This window comes from Ambystoma mexicanum, chromosome 9, assembly GCF_040938575.1.
Source record: "Ambystoma mexicanum isolate Mex_15411 chromosome 9, UKY_AmexF1_1, whole genome shotgun sequence".
NCBI lineage: Eukaryota > Metazoa > Chordata > Amphibia > Caudata > Ambystomatidae > Ambystoma > Ambystoma mexicanum.
The window spans coordinates 248,641,885-248,662,853 of record NC_090931.1 but is presented as its reverse complement, the minus strand read 5'-3'; the positions used below and the strand labels follow the sequence as shown (position 1 = coordinate 248,662,853).

At 46.0% G+C, this 20,969-nt stretch overlaps 1 protein-coding gene across 1 annotated transcript in view; it reads left to right on the top strand.

Annotated features, from left to right (window-relative positions):
* Positions 1-214: 214 nt before the first annotated feature.
* The window catches only part of EI24 (EI24 autophagy associated transmembrane protein), a 512,064-nt gene continuing 491,309 nt past the window's right edge, over positions 215-20,969 (top strand). The window contains exon 1 of the mRNA XM_069614548.1: positions 215-303. The gene's annotated coding sequence lies outside the window, so the exon portion shown is untranslated. The remainder of the gene's footprint in view (positions 304-20,969) is intronic.

Here is a 20,969-nt window from a genome sequence, read left to right as displayed (position 1 = left end):
AATGTTGGCATGTATGCTAATTTGCGATAGCTTTAAGGTTTACTGTAAACTAAAGTCGCTTGGTAATGGAGGAATGATTGTGCTCATGAACTCTTGGCCATTATACTGTCTTAAGCTTCGGCCTTCCCCCGCTCTGCCACGAGGCTACGCCAGCGTTCCCGCTGGATCTTCGATGAAGTGCTCAATCTAAGGCACGTGACTTCCCAGACACCGCCGAACGTGCAACAGCCCACGTGATGAAGCGCAGAGGAAGCGCTGTTAAGGTCCGTTTCTCTGATGGGAACTAGACATTATCGTTTTGAGGTGAGTGTTTTCGGGAAGGGCGCTTGGGCGGGGTCTGAGCTCCCACCATCACCTTCCTCCGCATGAGCAACCTGTTCGCTTCAGTCAACACAACCTAGCAAACCACTCCAACATATATGAGCCACCGCGATACCCTTCCTTTTAACGGCCGTTCGCGGCACCAGTAACCCACACAACCTTACAAATTACGTGAATCTGTTCCAGCAACCACCACTTGCACCTACAGTCACTGTCCCCTCACATTTCCTCATTCTCCACCACAGCCTTAATCCAACACCACCTTCCTTTAAAGAGCAACCTCTTTATTTCGCCATTTTAGCTTGCCCTGACAAATGGCACCACCTGCTCAATCGGTCATCATCGCATACCTTGTCTGACACTTTCCAAGACCCCAGCACCCACCGCCCAGCCATTATAACTGTCCCAGACCACTCTGCGCCCAAGCCAAAACCACCTTGGTAAAAACGACCGTCATCTTTCCCAGTAACACCACAACCTTACCTGTATCATTAGCCATTCTCACTATATGCCATGCCTCCTCGGCCATGCATTGGTCTACAACCCCCACACCCAGTATGGCCCAGCAACCGCCACGCCACCTCCCCCCAGCTTCTAGCCTGTAATTCATTAACCTCTAATAATCTGATTACTTATCGGTAATCTTCACTACTCCTAGTCTTACTATCAGATGTGGCTGACGGTCTGTCTCAGCTCGTGGGGGCCCATTTAGACGTGATGGTTGGATTAACCGCCATGCTAGAGCAGAGAGCAACAGTTTGAAGATCCTGTGGGGTGCATATATTAAAATGGAGACAAAGAAATTCAGGCAGCTGGTTGATAGACGCCTATTAAACCGAGAATGCCAGTCAGCAAGAAGCTGAAACACTAAACATCCACTGAAAAGCTATCCTTGTTTCAACAAGGTACTCATTGGAGAAACTGAGTAAAAAGGTATACCAGAAGCCCAAGGGCGGTGACGCCCTTAAGGGCTTCAGCAAATGCAGCTTGTAATGTGTGCGTTGAAAAGGTGAAAGGTGTATTATGCTGTGGCATAAGACAGCAGACTGCCACCGTGGGGGCACTTGTTGGGACCCCCAGACTCGGGCACCTTTCATCTGAAAAGGTTGTAAGGCCCTGACACTATCCCTGCCTACTATTCAGCCTCCATGATGGGACCCATTGCACAATTCTTTTAGTCATGCTTCTTTTCCCTCTTGAATATATGAACTATGACAGGAGGTGCTATGCACATGCAACATAACATAAATGTCTCCCCTTACCCACAGTCCCTTAGTTATTTTCACCAATGGGCTCATGTCCCCGCCATCCACCAAGTGGACATCGAGATAAGTCAGTACTGTGACGAGGGAGAGTAGAATTAGGTGAATGAAGAGTACTAGTAAGTAATCTGATCTTTACCTCCTGCTTTCACATCCCAGTACTAACCTCAGAGTTAAGCCAACACATCTAAGAGGAGGCCTATGCTTAACCACAAAGGCCACTGAATGTTGCTGCCTCCCCCATCACTATTAATCAGACCTTGCACTTCTACCAACTTAGTTAGATCCACATGTGTGTGACAGGACCCCTCAAATCATTGTCCACATTCAATCAATAATTCTTGATGAGGGTGTTGGGATCCATCCATGTGTCTGTTCTGCAGACTTCCTGCAGTGAGACAACCTGTGGGTATGCTTAGGATGCCACATGGAGTTAGTGCAAGGAGGCCTACCTGTCTATCAGTAGCCCATGGTCATGACAGATCTAATCCAGTGGATAATTGATGCCACTGAAGCCTTTGATCCTGCCCCTGAGGATCCAAAGGTGATTAAATGTCTGACAGACTTTGGGAAAAACTCTGTCCTTCTCGTATAGTTCAGCATGGTTCTGTTAGATTAAGCCAATGCTATACCTCATTGTTGGGGAGGAAGAATTCTGATAGGTTGGCAACACTACCTTGGGACATAAGGAATGTCAACATTACCGTAGGCAGAAATGCTGAATCACATTGCAAAATGAGGGCATCGGGATGAGTACTTGGCTTGGCCCCTTTCTTAATCTACCTTTTGATGTAATTGCAATTGTGAAGGTCTTCTTCAGAGTCCTGTACTTGGTGACTAGAATCGTTTAGTACACAGGGGTACACCTTTAGAGATTCCACCAACAAAGGGTGATAGCAAGGTGGGGTACTTGCATGTGACAAGGGTTTCCCCAATGAGAAGCTTTTAAGTAATTTTCGCAGGAGCCTTCCCAATTTTTTTTATCATTCACCACCAATTCTCATGGAAGGCAAAAAGCCATCCTGCAAAAACTGTAGCATGCATAGAATTCTACACTAATGCAGAGACATTTGTTCCGCACCACAAAATTAGCAGAATACCGATCAGAACTCTTGAAGGGAGCCGGGTGTCTGCACTGCTGAAGGGACACTTCCACCTGTTCTGGCAGACAGAGTCCTCGGGCACCTCCTCCCAATAACACCCTCTTCTCTGGAACCCGTTGAGGTCAGGACACAATGAAACACACTGGTTCTATTGCTAGTTCCAACAGAATTGGGGACCAGCCCCTTGTTGGGATCACGCCTTCCTGATCAATCGACTCTGTGAGAACCTGAGCATCACGATCAGGCCCTGGAGTGGCTGACACCCTTCCTCTTGTACCGCCCCTCCCAGGTCCAACATGGTTGCTTTCTCTCCGCCACCTCTCTTTCTACCCGTGGGGTTCCCCAGGGCTCTATCCTCTCACCATGGTTTTTCAACCTCTACTTGGCCCCTTTTGCCCACCTGATCGCTACCTTCTTCTCTAACTTCTAGTGTTATGCAGATGACACTCCACTTTCCTTCAGGCTCCCCTGAGCCTCCTCCCTAGTTCATTCCTGACTGTCTAGCCGTGATTCAGGATTGGTGCACCTCCAACGATCTGTGCCTTAATCTCAGTAAGACAGATATCCTTCTCATTGGGGCCCCTGCTTTCCCTCTATCACTCTGGCCGCCCGCCTTGGGCCCTCTTCCTTCGCCTTCCTGTAAGGCAAAAAACCTTGGTGTCATCTTCTACTCCACTCTCTCTTTCTCTCCCCACAACTCAGACGTCGCCAAGAAGTCCCACTACCAGCTGCACTTCCTCAAAGGGACTCTTCCCTTTCTCACTTCCCCCAGAAGCTCACTGTCTCCAGAGCCCTGGTTCTCTCTAGACTGGACTACTGCAACAGCCTCTTTCTCAGTCTGCCTTCCTCTATTCTCCGCCCTCTGCAACTAATCCAGAATAGGACTGCAAGACTTATCGTTGGCCTGAAGCCCTGGGATCGTACCGCTCCAGCCCTGAAATCTCTCCACTGGGTGCCGGTAGATGCAAGTATCAAGTTTAAGAAAGACCCTTTACATTGTCCACAAGGCTTTCTGGGGCTGGGGCCCACATTACATCCAACTCTCCCTTCCAAAATCCCTTCCTTCTTGAGCCCTTCGCTCAACTACCTCCAACTCTCTAAGGGTTAGACGCTTCTCCAGGCAGAAAGTGGGGATAGATCTCTCCTCTGCAGGTGCTTTTCTCTGGAATGGCCTCTCTGCCCTATCAAACTTGAGCCGGACCACCTGAAGTTCCGGAAGCAACTCAAAACCTTCCTCTTTGCCTCAGCTTCTTACCTGTTCCTCCAAAACCATCGGCCGAACTCTTCAAAATCTGCAAGGAGCTGGCCAACCCTGCTGTAGTCTCTACCTCTCTTGTCACCTCCCAGACCCTTTGCACTGCCCTTGCCTCTCACTTCATCTCAAAAACCCAGGACAGGCTGTCCACCCTCTTCTCCCTTCTCCTTCTATGAACTCTGGCCCCCTGCAGCTGCCCCCACCCTCTTTCTCATACTTTCCTCTTTTCTCCCCTGACAAGTTCTCTAGACAAGTCCGATCTATGAAAGTCACATCAAAACATGTTCTTCCCTGTTCCTCCAAAACCATCATTGAACACATTGACACCCTTGCTCCTGCTGATTTCTGCAACCTCTCCTTCGCCTCAGGACCCTTCCCCTCCCCTCCGAAGCACTCTCTTGTCACCCATTTCTCAAGAAACCCACTGCAGACTCTTCTTGCCCGACAAACTATCGCCCAATCTCCATCACTCCTTTCCTGGGGAAACTCCTGGAAAAGCTGACCATCTCGCAGCTTAACCTTCACTCTGATTCTGATCAGCCTGGCTTTAGAGCTGCCAGAAGGCCGGATACTGCTCTCCTGAACATCCGTGAAGATCTGCTCTCCAACCTTGACTCGAACATCCCTTCTGTCCTCATCCTACTCAATCTCTCTTCTGCCTTTGACACAGTCAACCATGCCATCCTGCTCAACCGTCTCCGTGACAACCTGGGTATCACTGAACAGGCTGTGGCCTGGCTGACTTCTTTCCTCTCTGATCGACCCTCCAAGGTCCAACTTGGGTGCTTCCTTTCCTCTATCTCCCTCTCTTCCTGCGGTGTTCCCCAGGCGTCTAACCTCTCATACTGGCTTTTCAACCAATACCTGGCAACTCTTGCCCATCGCATTGCTGTTTTCTCCTCAAGTCTCGATGCTATGCCAATGACACTCAACTCATTTTCAAGCTTCTCTCGGCCACCTCTTCACCTTCTCTCATCTCTGATTGCCTATCTGCTATTCAGGAGTGGTGTGCTGCCAACGATCTTTGCCTGAATGCCATCAAGACGGAGATCCTCCTCATCGGCACACCATCACCCTCCTTTCCTATCGCTCTCTGGCCGGCCTCCATTGGCACTCCTCTACCCCCACCTGAGAGGCTAAAAACCTCAGCGTCATCTTCGACTCCACACTTTCCTTTTCTGCCCACATCTCTGATGTCTCTAAAAAGTCAAACTTCCAACTGCACCTCCTCAGAATTATTCTGCATTTCCTCTCGCTCCCCCAGAAGCTCACTGTCTCTCGAGCCCTGGTTCTCTCTAGGTTGGATTATTGCAACAGCCTCTTTCTAAATCTACTCTCCGCCCTTTGCAACTCGTCTAGAACAAGACTGCGAGACTTGTCCTTGGCCTCAAGCCCTGGGATCGTATCTCTCCAGCCCTGAAATCTCTTAATTGGCTCCCAGTGGCTGCAAGGATTACATTCAAGACCCTTTGCATTCTCCACAAGGCTTTCTGGGGCCTGGGTCCAAAATTACCTTCAACTCTCCCTGCTTAAATACCTTCCCGGTCAAACTCTTCGCTCCTCCAACTCTCTCCCGATCAGTTGTTTCTCAAAGAAACAAGCTGAGGGTAGATCTCTTGTCTTTGGCTGGGGCCTCCCAGCCACTCTGAAACTTGAGGAGAAAGAGCCATCGCTGGTTCCGGAAGCACCTCAAGATCTTCCGCCTTGCTTCTGCCTTCGCTCCTCCTCTCCCCTGCTGATCTGTTCAGCTTCGGCATCGTGCCCCTGGTTATCCTCTGATTTCGGGCCCAGGTACTTGCTCACCCTGCCACGCACCCTCAGTGCCTCCTGGCAAACCTTGCAGTTGGGTCTGTATCTGTAACCCTACAGTGTCCCCCCCTTTTCTGCACTTATCAGACACCCCCTGTCTGTGCCTTAAACCTAGCACTTGCTGCCTGCACTACCACTGTTGTTTTTTTATTCCTTTGTTCAGCACTTTCCACTTCTCCCCCCTGCACTTTACCCCTTCCCTCTCCCCTGCACTTGCGTGTTCTCAATGTCACTGGGCCTAGTAAGATTGTTGCTTTTGTTCTCCCTTGTTCCCCTCCCTTGCCTCGTTGCGCTCTGAAACACTTGTGTATGAGCGCAATACAAATAAAATATCAATATCTGCTTTCTCTCTCTCTCCTCTGCTGACACACCTGTCTGCTGTACCAACTAGTTGCTTGGCTCCCTCAGAGTCTCACTGGATACCAGGCTCCTTCTTGATCAGTCACCCTTGCACTTTCTCTGGCCCTACCACACACCTAGGGGCTGTAACTGTAACCCTACAGTCCCTTGTTCTCCTTGCACTACCCAGATCCACGCTGCCCTGGTTGCACTTATTCAGAGCATTGCTGCCCTGTTTTTCTCCCTCCCTTGCACTTCCCCCTCCCTTTCACCTTGCACTTCTCTTTCTCGCGCTTGCGCAATCTGTATGACACAAGGCATAATAAGATTTTGTCTTGTCCTCCCTCTGTCTTCCCTCCCTCATCTTGTCGCGCCTAGAAACACTTGTGTACAGGCGCATTATAAATGAATTATATCATTGGCCATTAGGGAACCAGTAGGATGACTTCTGCACGACTGACCCTGATCTTCCTCAGTACACTGGGGTAACAAGAATCGTGGGAAAAGGCATATGAGATCCCTAAACCATTCCAATACCATGGCACCCAAGGCCCTCTGCAATTGAAATCTTGAACCGACTCTCCTGTTGTGCCGTCTCAGGAAGGGCTAATAGATCTAGCACAGAAATCCCAAGCCTCCCACACAAGTTTCCAAAAATGCTCTGGTGAAGCAAAGGTTCCTGTGATAAAGTGAAGACTGGTGAACCAATTTGCCACCCCATTTTCCACTCCCCTTATGTGAACTGCCGCCTGCAAAACCAGGTGGGCCACTGTTCATAGGTCGATTTCCTTCGCTAGCACTCCCCCAGTGGTTAATATATGCTACTGCCAAACAGTTGTACATCCTGATCAGCACCACTTGATTGGTAACCAGAGCAGAGTAGGCGTTCAAAGCCCTGTCAAAGGTTACCTCTGTCTTTCCGGTTTCAGTGATCCCTCTCATTCAGAGCCCACTTCTCCTGATGTACTTGATGCTTTAATGTTCCAACCCCACTCTGTGCCGTTTCGATTGATAGGGATTGTGACCCTGGTCTCAGAAATCCCCATTTGAGCCTCTGTCTCTAAGCCCTGAGACTGAAATACAGTCCTCGAATGCTTCGGAATCCCAGAATCCAAACCCTATGAATGTGGGAAGGCTTTCGATGTAGCCTTGCTCAAGGATCTCTAGCATTGCTTTGGCTGAGGATGATTCCTGCTTGAGGTCTGCTCTCAAGACCTTCATATGGTGGTTATCCATGCTCTTTGAAAGGAACATCTCCCTTCTCTAGTAAAAAAACTGGGCCCGATGAATATCAATGACTGAGTTTTCCAGATTTTTATGAATTTAAAGACACCGCACACTGCAGACCAGGACTCGTACCACTGGTGAGGGATGTGGCGCACAATAAAAACGCCTTTAATTTATTGATTTTGGATTCTGCTTTGAGAAGGCACCCAACCCGTCTCACACACCCCTTGACAAACTCCCTGTGTCGCAATGAACCATGCCGATGTGTAATTGTTAGGCAGAAACCTGTGCAGTTCCCTTAGGGACCACTGCAAAAGATTTAAGACTACAGGTGTTTGGCAGTAAACCCACTTGGTAGCAGTCTGCACCACACAGATTCACTTGGTAGCTGTGGCTGAGCAGTCAGACTTCCCTCAAGAAGAGTTAGGCAGTATATAGAGTATACACAATAGGTACAGAGACACAGTAGCACAAGCAAACACTGACCAGAGCTTTGGTGTAAAAGTATATAATTATTTATTTTGACACACTTGTAAATTACACTAGCACAAAGAGGTAAGTAAATTCAGCACACAGTCACTATTATATATATATACAACCCTAATTACTTATTAGACAAGTCTTAATGAGAAACACCACTTATTTTCAGACAGAGGTGAGCGCTTGACATAAAATGGCACTCTAATAAGTCGTTAAAAAGGGAGGGAAAAGGGCAGAGTTATTGAAGCACACACATTTCAATATTTTTTAAAGAACCACAGTAAGGCAGGATAGGCAGAGTTCTACTGGAGAGCAAGGAAGTCAATTGCAAGGCCCACTCTTGGAGAAAGCAAGCAGAAGGGGTCCAGGTTCACACAGTGGGGTTATGCCCAAAGAGTCTTGTAGGTAGTTCGCACACAAGGAATGAAATTAAAGTCAGGAAAAGTTAGCTAGGTCGTCCCAGGCCAGCCCAGGTTAGAAAGTCGAGGCTTTACTGTCACCCCGAGCGATCTGTCGCAAGGGAAGCCAGGTGGAACACAGTACCTTAAGTGGGAAGGAAGCTCCAGCGGGGGCAGTTGTTCCTGGCAGCGGGTGTGAGTCAGTGTTTCGTCCAGAGGAAGGAGGAGGTCTCGCCGTGGAGGAAAGCTGAAGGTCGTTGCACTGCCAGGGAAGAAACCAGCCACAGAGTTCTTCGGTTAAAAGGTACTACCCTTCTCTTCGCGGTTGTGGTAAGCCGTGGTATTCCGGTTGCCTGGGTGCTTGGCACGGGCAAGGCGGCCACGAGATGCTCCAGGAAGGTGAAAAGAAGGCAAAACTGGTTATCCCCACCAGTCAAAGGAAGAAGACTCTCCGGACTGGAGATCTCCTCTGTCGTCGGGAAAAGTGGTGAGACGGTTCAGCAAGGCTCCACCGGTGGTGTCGTCGTTGCAGGTCGGCTCAGCTTCTCCCTCCTCAGATTCTTAGGTCCTGTGGCAACTTCTGAAGTTCCAGTCCCCAAAGCCCTGCTTTTATGCAGCAAACCCCCATTCATTCAGCCTAGCTGTCAATCAAACATGCTCGGCTCACCACTTGGGCCAATCACACAAGAGTGCGACTTGAGTTGCCAAGGCAACTCAGTCCAGGGTGCCTAAACCTCCTCCCACACCCCCTGTGGTACCCAGACAGAGTGGCACCACTTTTGGAGGCTTCTGTGGAGAAGCCCGCCAAAAAGTGGAACTAAGGGCTCGACTTGGGTTGGAGTAACATAAGAGAACACAAACGCCATTTTAGAATCGAATTCTGGCAAAAAATACCAACCGATGAATTAATATTAAATAAATAAACCGGCGGTATGTTCGAGGCTATAGGAATTAAATAATTAAAGTTGGTAGCCTCGAACAATGGGAAAATCCCATAGAGACATATATGCAGTTGAATATAAAAAGTAATATCCACTGCCACCAGCCAAAACTCGATCAGGGGGGACGGAGACGTGCCCCCTCGAATAACAGACCCCGGGGCAATCGAATTGCCCCGACCAGTACGTCCACAATACGATGGTTTGTACTGGTTTCTGTTCATAATTTGGGACTAGTAAAGCCAATGGTGACTTTACATGCCCTGGGAGACAGTAGTCAGTCCCAGGGTATGGAGTCTATGTTGGGGGGTCGCTACGATACCCCCTGGGTTACGGCACGGAGGGTGCTGTGTAACCCACATCAAAAACACATGAGACCCTATGGAGTAAAAGACCCCATAGCCCATAACACACATGGAAAGACAAAGGAACACCTCAAATCATGTCTAAGAGTGGGAGTAAAAGAGTCTCACTCTTAGCAGGAGAAAAAAATAAACCCCAAAAATCCAGCAAAGCTGCTGGGGGATTCACTAGGTTTGGGAAATTAGCCTTTACAGAGAATTCTCCCTAACAGTAATAATACAATATTTATTTATTTTTAAATTCAAAATCAAACAAATCAAAGGTAGGGCAGCAATCACCAGTGTGGTGATAATATGAAGCAAAATGTTGTGATATACTTAATATAACTTTCTGACACTTGACACAAAGTTTAAATGGATGTGGAAGCAAAGTCACTTTTTGGGCATACTTAAGGATGGATGGATGCAACAATCCCCAAACATCTGCTAAGTTTTGTGTGGGTGGAAAGGAGTGGCAAGGAGTCCCAAATAAGAGGGACAAATCAGATTGGAAATTCAACCTAGCACCACAGAACGGGAGGCCAAAACGACATGAAAAACCCTTGAAAAATGAGCAAAATGCCATTCGGAAATCACGGGATGATTAGAGGTCAGTTAACCTATGCAGTAGAATGGATAGGACAGGAATTTGTGTGGCTGTACTAAAAAGCAAGAACGCTTACCAGCTACAGGGCAGGGAACTACAACAACATGAATGCAGGTAAGAAAATCGACTTTGGGAAGGAAAGCAAGGCAGCAAATATCACGCGTGGCAGAATTACAATTTCTTTGTTTTTCCTGGATTTAAACAAGCAAACAGCTTACGAAATGAGCTAAACAGTCCAATTGAAAATCGTTTTTTCTGATGGGTTACCAAGGCACATAACAGGTAAAATACTAAAGTGAAAGGATGACTTTTTATGGGATGACAGTATGGGATTCTTTATAGGAAAGGTAAATCGGATTTTATAAAGACTATTTCACGGGCAAACTCGGTTTTGTTAACAGAAATGATTTGGTTCTACTGAGGCTGTATTTTAGTGACTAGATCATTAAAGAAAGACACTGCACGCAAGGAGGTTAATTTGCAATTTTAACCAATTCGCGCTGTGTTCCTCTTTATATGGGAATTAATTACTTTATCTAAAAATGGTACTAAGGAATTACACAGATTGCTGAAATGATTTGAAAAGAGTTGCACTAACGTATGGAGACTAACACGGATTCTTCTAAGGACAGGATAAACATGATGCTGACAATTTGGCAAAAATTGCTAGGGTTTCTTATAAGATTTTTATAGGATTTGGACAGAATGCAAGATAACAGAGCGGTGTATGCAGTTTTTTTTGGCACTGGGGAGGGTGATACTTAGAAAATGCAATGGAGTTGGATTATTGGGACAGCTTAGCTGGTCACTGGAATGCAAGGCCAGGATCTGGTCACTGGGCAGCGGCTGGGCTTTACTTTATGGGAACAACAGGGCAAAAGGGGTCTGTTCTCCGGATTCTCCCAAAGGGGATCAGCGGCTTCTCTTTTCTCCCTGGATTAGTGGGTCTGCCTGGACCAAGATGGGTGGTTCTGCCTGGATCTGTATCAGTTGGCTCTGGATCCGGTTCTTGAGTCTAGGAGTCTTGCAGGGTGCATTTTGAATGTACATTTTTGGATGTCCGGATTCTTGAATGTCCTGAATCTCCCTATGCCTCCTTCTTATATATGCAGGATGACATCAGAGGATTTTTACAATGTGGGCATAAGTAATCTGAACATACCCCTTGCAGAGGATAGGTCGGGCTATGGGTGTCCTCTCCTCCCTGCGGGTGGATTGGTTCCAAGGAAGTGACATCAGTGTAAGTGTGGTTGTTTTATGACTGGGTTTGTTTCACCGCAGTTACTTTTACCTAAATAAGTTATGGAACAAAACCCTTATATTTACAAACATCACCATTATAAAAATCAGATAGGCAAATCCCATATTTCACAAGGAATATGCCTGTTCAAATGCCCAGTCTGTGCGATGCTGCTTCACCCTTTTGGCACTCTTTTGCAATTTCTCATGGAAAACATTTTAGCAAAAATTCTACAAATAGCTACACATAAGCCTAACAGTGTTGGGCATATTTCCATTAAGTTTCATATCTGTGCCATTTACGCTTTCCCCCAAATTACCTTTTTACTGCTTTTCATGTCCGCCACATGTCAGGAAGACCCACATGGCCTTATTTTACTCTTGCAAAAATTACATTAAAACTGTCATAATTTCACGTTACTGTTTATTCAGATTACTGAAATAAATATCTTAATGTAAAAAGTCTTTTCAATCAAATGGGCTGGATTTGTCCCCAAATCTGGGTGGTTTTTCCAACCCACCCCCAACTCCTCCACGCCCAGCCAAATGTCTTCCCCTGGTCAGCTTGCACAGGGGTTGCCATGACTCCCACTTTGAAGTCCTCCAGTTTGAATGGAAGGGAACTCACGCTTCTTTGTAAAGTGCTAATTCCTTGGTCCATTGTCCCTTGCTGGGGAAATTCCAGACAGTCTGACGAGGTCGCAAATTTCCACACCTTGGACCTTTCACATTTGTAAAGGGATGTCCTTCCCCATGGGGCTGGATTTTTTTGAAGTGCCTGCCTTGCCAAACTGGTTCTGGAGTCTTCAAACACTTTTTTTCTTTTTCTCTCTTTCTTCACCTGAACCCAAGTCCTTTTGTAAATAAATATACATTTAAACCACCCCAGCCCCACTCATTTAATACTGTTTCTGTGCAAATTTTGGAATGATTTCACATTTAGCTTTCAAAAGAGCAGTTTTCTTGCTTTTGCAAAATCAGATTTCACACGTGTGTTTATTTCAGTTCATTTTGAGATTCCCAATGTGGTTTCTGTAACACACATTTTCTTTGGCATTAACTTTCTGAAAGCTTTTCATATGACCAAAGGGGAAAAGGTTGATGCCGTTCTGAGCAGAGGTCATATTCAGCTTGATTTAGATGAAATAAGCAAATGCAGCCATTCAGGGTTTAAAGCCTGCCACCCCTGCACCAGGGAAAGAAATCACAGCCGCTTTTGTGTGAAGTTGGGATATGTATATATAGATTTTTTTTGGTGTAGGTTTTTTTGTTTGGGCTGGCAAATGTACCCTATATGTCCACCACCCCCTCTCATGCTCTGCTGCGACTTCTTGTTGAGGGAGAGTAGGGCAGAGTGGGGTACATCTGGTGGAGTTCTTCTTCGTCAGGAAGCGGCACACCATGATCTTTCTTTCGTTGGAGGGTGTGGAGAGGAACCCCCTTTCCTTCCTTCCATTTCCAGGTCCCAGGGGAGGTCCTCACCAGTCTAGGAGGTAATGAAGTTAATAATCTAATAGGAGATAGATATAAACAGGTTTTAAAATCTTTCACTGACAATCTTCCCGGAATAATTACAACAGCGGAACAATGCATACATTTTCAATTCTCACGGTTATTTGAACACTATCATCAAACAAATTACTTAACAGGGCAAAGACATCATTGGACTTTCACACCATGGTTTCATTATACATTTTGGCAATAACAATAAAGAAAAGTACTCCCTGTTAGATAGCTATACCTATGGACCTACCTATTTCCTTCTGCTTTTTCTTTTTCTTCTCATTCTCCAGATGTCTCCTGACAACTTTTTAACTGATTGATGTGGACCCACTTCTCTTCTGACAGCTCTCCTTTGGGGATGCGGATTCTGTAGGCGGCAGGTGAAATTTTGTCTACAATTTCAAAGGGACTGCGCCAGGAGGGGAGACATTTTCTCTCCTTAGTCTCGTTCCTCTGAAACTTGTACAAGTATACCCTGTCTTGTAATTGGTATTGTTTTTTGGTTGTTTTTAATACATAGTGAGTTTTCATCCGCTCTGCCGATTTCTCTGAGCGTACGGAAAAGCATGCTGAAGGTGTTTTCTTAGATTCTCAGCATATTCATGTGTTGTGGAGGCGTTTGTCAGGAGTAGACCCTTAAGCTTATTAGTGTCTGTTATAGAGCAGATGCTGAGGTAACAACATTTCTGGTCGCAGAAGATGGTGTCCATCTGATGGCCATCAGGACAAGCGGTAATCGGATGTCCCAGCTTGGTCCAGAATCTGTCACAAACGTGTTGAGAGTGTTCACAATTGTTTTATTGTACCTCTCAACTCCGCCACTAGAGGATGGGGCGGTATGCAATCTGTAGTTTCCTTTTTACCCCAAGTATCTCCCGCATCTTTGTCATCACTTCGCTGGTGAAGTGACTTCTCGGCCTGACTCAATCCTTTGGGGAAGGCCAAAACATGAGAAGATGTGGTTGATCATCAGGGCAGCTGCTGTTTCTGCCTTGCAATTTATGGCCGGGAGACATTCCACCCATTTGGTGAACAAGCGTGTTATTGTTTGTTCCCCCTAGAGAAGCGAATCACAGGCCCGATGAAATATACTTGTAAATCCGACCAAGGCAGTGTCATCCCCCTCTTCTAGAGGGGAGCTCGATGTGTGAGTGAACTTGGCTGAAATTGTGCACACACGACACCCCTTCAAATATTGGTCGAGGTCCTGCCCCATGTATGGCCAGTATGCAACCTCCTGCAAGATTTCTAGCGTAGTATGAAACCCCCAATCACCGGCTGTAGCCGCTTCCTGGGTGTGACTTAGCATCAGGCTTCGGAATGAGATAGGTACCACCCACTGGTCACATCCAGAGATGGATCTCCTTACCAACATACTGTCTTGGATTCGGAACATTTTGGGACACTTCATCAACACCCTGAGGTCCTCTTTCACAATGTAATATTTTTCCGTCAAAGGAAAGTTCTCAGGGTTCTCAATATGTTGGTAAAATTTCCCAATAATCGGATCCCCTTTTTTGTGCCCCGATTAAATCAGCATCTGGGGTCTCTTTACTCCACTGGGCAGTTGAGTTCATTGTGAACATTTGTCTGGAACCTGGTGACAGCAGTGACCTGCATTTCCCCCAACAGGGAATCATTCTCAAGGAGATCCCCCTGAATGGCTTCGGTTTTGGCCAGCTGATCATCCAGGTCGTTTCCAGTTTTGTCCGGCCCCTCTATTCTGGAATGACCCTTAATCTTTTTCCAATAGATGGTCATCAATATGTTGCATGAGCTTGCCATGTTTAAGTGGTTTGTTATTTGCACACAGCATGCCTCTGGTTCTCCAGTTGATTAGGTGCTCCACGAACCGGTTCCGGACACAATATGAATCTGTGATTATGACCAGTTCGTGGAGTCGGTGTTGCACGGCAGTGAGGATGGCCTGATGAACTGCCATCCACTCCGTCACCTGACTACAGCGGGGACCGATTTTGTACCCAGCGGAGGGCTCCGGGGCATCATTCACCCAGGCATTCCCAATGCAGGCCACCAGTTCCTTTTCCCTGTTGTTGTCAACATGGTAGCAGCACCCGTCCACTTAAACTGTGGGCATCCCCTGGCACATGTCTTCTTCATAGACCTTGTGCAGGGAATTCAGGTACACCTCCATATTGTCTTGGGTTTTGAGACTCTCGTCCTCGAGACCGTTTTCTCTGACACAATCATGCAAGTCAGCCACACCTTGCGCGAGGGGACTCGTCTTGTTTTGGCCATATCTGACCTCCACAGGAAAGCCTTGCATTGACAGAATCCAGGAAGTAATTCTGGAATTACTCACGTTTCCGGCCTGGATTCTGTCACTTTGGAGGTATTGCAAAGGCTGGTGCGGAGTCTCCACTTTTATGTGCTCCCCCTGGATGAACGGGTGGTCATTTTTCAATGCCCTCACTGTTGCCAGGAGTGCCTACTCACATTCATTGCATTTTTCCTCCACAGAGAATAACATCTTGCTTGCATAGGAGATGACTTTATTGACCTTGTCATGCTTTTGGCATAGTACTGCTGTCAAGCATGTATTCGAGAACCCAGTCTCCAAGAAGAACCCCTTGTTTTTGACAGAATAAGCTAGACGAGGCGCTTGTGAGAGACTTCTTTTGAGTTGTTTTACTGCCTCTCCCTGTTCTGGACCCCACTCCCACTTGACTGCCCCGTTCAACAGATGGACCATGGGTCTTGTGACCTCTGCGTAATCCTCAATGAACTTCCTACTGTCAGTTAGTCAGTCCAAGAATGCTTCTTAGTTCACACATAGTTGTGGGGTCTTTTAGTTTTAGTAGTGCTTCCACTGTCTTTGCCTGGGGACAGAGACCCTCTTGGGTTATTTCATGTCCCAAGAAGTTGATACGTGTCCTACACCACTGCCTTCTGGAAGGACCGTTTTGCTCCGGCAACGCTCAACTGGGTCAGAACATAGCGGATTTCCGTTATGTGTTCTCCACAGTTGAGCTTTAATCAGGACATCATCCACATAGGTCTGGTTGCTCCTTTCACCCAAGTCGGCATGGCCTTGTGTAGGAAGATGTTGAATTCATTGCCAGAGTTTATGTATCCGAAGGGAGCCCGGGTCCATGTCTACTGCTGCCCCTCGAAGATAAAAGCCAGCTTGTACTAGTCCTCTCTACTGACGGGCACGGTCCAGTATCCATTTTTCAGGTCAATGGCGGTGTACACCTTTGACCCCTGGGTCTGGGCCAGCCCTTGGTCAATTTTGGGAAGAGGCCATCGGGACATGTGGACCCATTTGTTCAGCTCCCTAAGGTCTGCGCAGAGTCTCCATTGGCCATTTTGTTTTAAAATCCCGAGTACCGGATTATTAAAGGTACTGTGGACTGGACGAATTATCCCACCGGACTCTACATTTTTGATAATTTCGGTCAGGGACTCCATAGACACGAGAGGCAATCGATAATGCTTCACAAATACAGGAGTCATCCCAGGGTCTGAGGGAATTGTGGTAGTATGTATCTCTGTGCGACCACAGTCATACGAGTCCACAGCAAAGATATCTTAAACATCTAAGAACACCTGTTTCAACTTTGCTTTTGTTCCTCAGTCTCAGTCATTAGCGAGGTTGACCCGCTCTTCAGCCATCTGCCTGAAGCCTGGAAAGACTTCAGGTTTTGCAATCTCAGCGGCCTCCTCAAGCTGTGTGGAGAGGTCTCTGGTTAAGTTGTTGACCTGGACAGAGGTTTTCAGGTAGGAGAGGCAGTCATTGTGGACCTGGAATATCGCCTCATCCTTCCGGATGTCACAGGTCACCTCTCCCCCTCGCCCCCCTGTAAGGGCAGGAAGAGTACACCAGAAAATTCCTTCTTTGCCGGGTGAAGATCCTTTCTGCCGGTATGTCGTCATTGTCATGGCAGTCATTGGGGATTGGTCCTAGAAGTTCATTTCATAAGTCCATGGAAAAATGCTGGTCATCGACCGCCATTCCAATAATGGTGCCTGCACCCAGAGTGATACCCCTAAGGTCGCTGTTATCCACCACTATTGGAATGGCGTGTTCTACATTCACTAATGGTGTTGGGTTTAACCCCAACCCCTGCTGCTGGAGATGGGCATTGAGGTGTACATATGCGTCTGGATTTTGAAGTTTCTGTCCTCTCTTAATTTTTAAGTCAAGTGGGAATGGTCGGATCCGTCCTGAGATGGTGACCACCTCTCCAATTTGAACTTCAACCGCATACGGCAGCAAATGAGGTGACCGAAATGCCTTTTCTGAATCATCAAAACCCCTAGGGTTGCCCCCCAGTCAGGACCAGGCCTTATAATTTATAAGTTCCAAATTAATTTCAGACCGATTGAGAATGTCGCTGCCTAAATAGAATGCAGCAGGGACATCTCGCATGACTCAACAATTGTTCTCTATGCTTTTGTCACCTATGGACATTTTGAGCATACACCTACTAGGCAGGAGATGTTGGGAATTGGGAGTTTCCAGACCCATTTCCCTCTTATCAATCAATTTAAATGTGGGAATTGCCGGATCTTTTGGGAGTTTCCTGAACACAGCTTTGCTGATGAAGCTCTTTCCCTTATTCAGGAGCACTCTGGCGAGAACAGACTCCCTCCCCTCATTTAACTGAATACGGTCGAACAGCTGTTCTGTTTCTGAATGTCAGCCAAGCTTTGAGCTGGTTTTTCATCACTTTTGACTACAGGGTTTGGATTTTCAGATTGGGGATTGGTATAAAATGTCAAGATATTTTAAACTGGAAGAAAGGTTGATTTTCAAGAACGGAGAACAGTTCCCATCACCAGTTTGTTGTTCTACAACTGTAATGTTCCTCTCTTGGCCCGGCTCCTTTGTGCTGCGGTCATCACTGTGATGGGCTAATCGAGAGAGAGAATCCAGCAGTAATCGTATCCTCACTCTTAAAAGTTCCAAACACCTGTGGGGGGAGTTCTGGCCAAAGGCTATTTGTATTTTAAATACAAGCAAAGCAGAAGTAACTAAGATGAGCCTTCGATTAAGCAAACTGTATTATGTTTGGAAAAGGCCAATATTTGTGTATTTCTTTTAAAGTCCTCCAATTCCGTTCCCAAAAATGTATAATTGCAGTATTTCTGTAAAGCACTGCATTGTCTCCATTTATTTCAGTACAGTTTCGGTCAGTGTATCTAAATCGCATTGTCAATTATATTTCATTTTGTAGGGGAAGGTGCATCATATTGATGAATGAAGACTTTTCAAAATGTGCATGATCACACAGCCACAGCCACATGCTTTTGGTGGAAAAACTAGGTCTGTGACCTGCTGATTACATATATCTGTGCAACTGGTGCTCAACCCATGAGGTGAGCCCAAACTCCTTGATATTCAGTTTCTTTATACCTGCTACCCTGAAGGTTAGCTGTCCGCAAACTACAATATTCCATCTAGTTTGCCCAGTTCTCTGCCTGCTACTCCATCCAATCTGCTTAGCCTCTTACTTTCTTTCCTCTTACATAATGAATCCACAAAGCTAACTAGATATTTATGCAAAGTAGGGATCAATAGTACTACCAGTCTGTACATCTACAAATCTACTGCAATACAATGCACTGTAGTTAAGTCTCCAGAGCGGGTAAGAAAAACTCAGCCTTTGACCCTTCTGAAGTTGGTCAAATAAGGAAAGTTAACATGGGGAATTGTAAGATTGCATGTCAGATCATCAGTGAGACATAGTTGGGCACACCTGGTCCTACTTTTCATCATTCAGAGGTTAACGAATTGAATATTATTGAGGTCTATAATATTAGAATATATGGAATTCATAACAGACATGGACCTCTAAAGAGCCAATGGTGCTGCTGCAGAAGTCTGTCATGCTTTAGGGGTGTATGAAGTTGCATCCTGATGAGTTCTTTTCCATGAGGATTACTGAGGTTATTTATTTAATATTGGGGTGAGTCCATGGCTGCAGGTCAGTGACTTCCCAGTTACCAGTAGGGCTGAGGCAGGGTCTGCCACATGCCAGGCATTCCTCGTATAGACTCCGACATTCCTTAAAGGAAAACCATTTAGTCAGGTAGGATTGCAATGTTGTGGAACAGGTGCGCAGCGTAGGTACAGTGCATTACAAGTTCATTTCTGGCCCATTTTTACACCTAACAGCAGAAACTATTATCTGAGAGTACAAATAGGGAGGAATGGCTTATGAGGAGGGGGGACACAGCCTGTACGTGGTGTTTGGTTAGTTGCCCATCAATTGACTGCCATTGGCCCTGCTAATCCCTATGGCCATTCCCACCCAGTTCCTGCGCTCCCTGCCCAAAACACCTCCTCATGGGCACTCTTTGAGCTCACTTTAATCAAGCCTTGTCATCAAACTTTGCATTCAAAGTACTTGCCTGTGTGTTTTCAAGGCAGTCTTCTGAGATTGAATGACTTCTTTTGAGTTGTAAACCCACTACTAGTGTAATAAAAATGTCTTACCAGATCTGCCTTGAGCCACTCGATTTATAAGCACACTGTGTGTCCTTCACTGAAGTCCTGTTAAAATCGAGCATTAACAAAGTGAACAGATTTGGCTTGTGTATACATATTAGGCATTTGCCAGGCACTGCTGTTCAATGCCCAGGTACTCACACCATTTTGCACCTGCTACCATCAATGGCCAGTTAATACCACTACGGCTGTGCCTGGCAAGTGACTTTCCCATGCCTATGCAAGAGCCCAAACTGTAGGCATTGCCAATACTTGTTTTAATGTCGAACAGCAGCATCATGAGCCGTTGCTGTCTCACCACCTACATTAGTATCCCCCAAACAGTGATAGTAATGCTTTTTTAAAGAAACATTTCACAATGACAGCCCATTCAGGGCCCTTTATGATGAAATACACCCTCATCCTCCACCTGGGTGCAGGGAGTGCCATAAATGTTCTTGACAGTGATCTATGTAAGGGTGCTGTCCACCACATAATTTGAGCAGCAACAGAGCCCCCTGGAAATATGCAGGCCACCTTTGGGAATAAGCTGACCTCAGCATTTATCAAAATAATGCAATTTAAAAAACATCCTCAGCACATTTTTCATTTGTGTGAATTAGGCACTGTTTTATTTAAAATATTATATTTTTTTACAGCTACGCACAGAATTATTTTTGGTTTCTATGTTGAAGAAACATTTGCAAGCCATTAGTAATTTACACACATTCCTTTCTTTTAGCATCAATGGCAGGAAAGGCCAGCGGCTGTTCTTTTAATTTTATACTTTGTTGATCTCTTCAACCCAATGTTTACAGCAACTTCTGATCGGGATGAAATAGTCATTAGCTGAACCCAAATCTATCACCCTAATCTCTTAAAGGTTTGGCCAAGAACGACTACTGTGAAATGTTGGGTCCAGCTGAATTTATACTGCAAGGCTTATTCCTCAGGGCTGCTTTTGTAGCCTCGGCAGTCATTTCAAGAAAACCCAGTACCAACCCATAGGGGACAAGTTCTCTTCAATCCCCGAAGACTGGTCCTAAGGAGTTAAGCTTCTGCCTCTGCTTTTCTCAGAATTCTGTTTTTTAATACTTTTTTGGGGCAAAAGACCCACGGGATAAGACCACCATAGAAGTCATAGGTACATTTAGCCCAACATAAAATACACTTATGCACCTTTGGTGTAATTCTTTGCATTAGGCATTCAGTTTTACAAAACTGCGGAGAGATGGGGTGAGGTGTGCATTGCTATTTTGTCAATGAGTTGTGGGATTTCCCATGACTGTATTGTAGTGCACTAACTTTTCTAATGTACAATAAGAATACTTTGGTGTGTATGTGTCTCTCTCGCGCTCATTTATATATCTCGCTCAAGCAACGTTACCTATTTCCAAAAATGTATTTGTCGTGTTAACTGTGTTAATTATGACTATACTGTGCTTACGCCCCACTCCCTCCCCACTAAATCCTTTGTAATCCATTGTATGTTAAAATATATCATAATACATAGGAAAAAGGCAGCATTATCTAATCCAAAAAGGGAATAGTGGGAATGTAACTGAGACCTAACCAAATTTTGGATTATGTATGATCGGAGCTTGCCAGAGAAATTAAGACCTAAAATAAGGCGTTCGAGCAAACTGATCCCTCGCCAATTTGGCAGAAATTATGACATAGAAGCTTTGGGAAT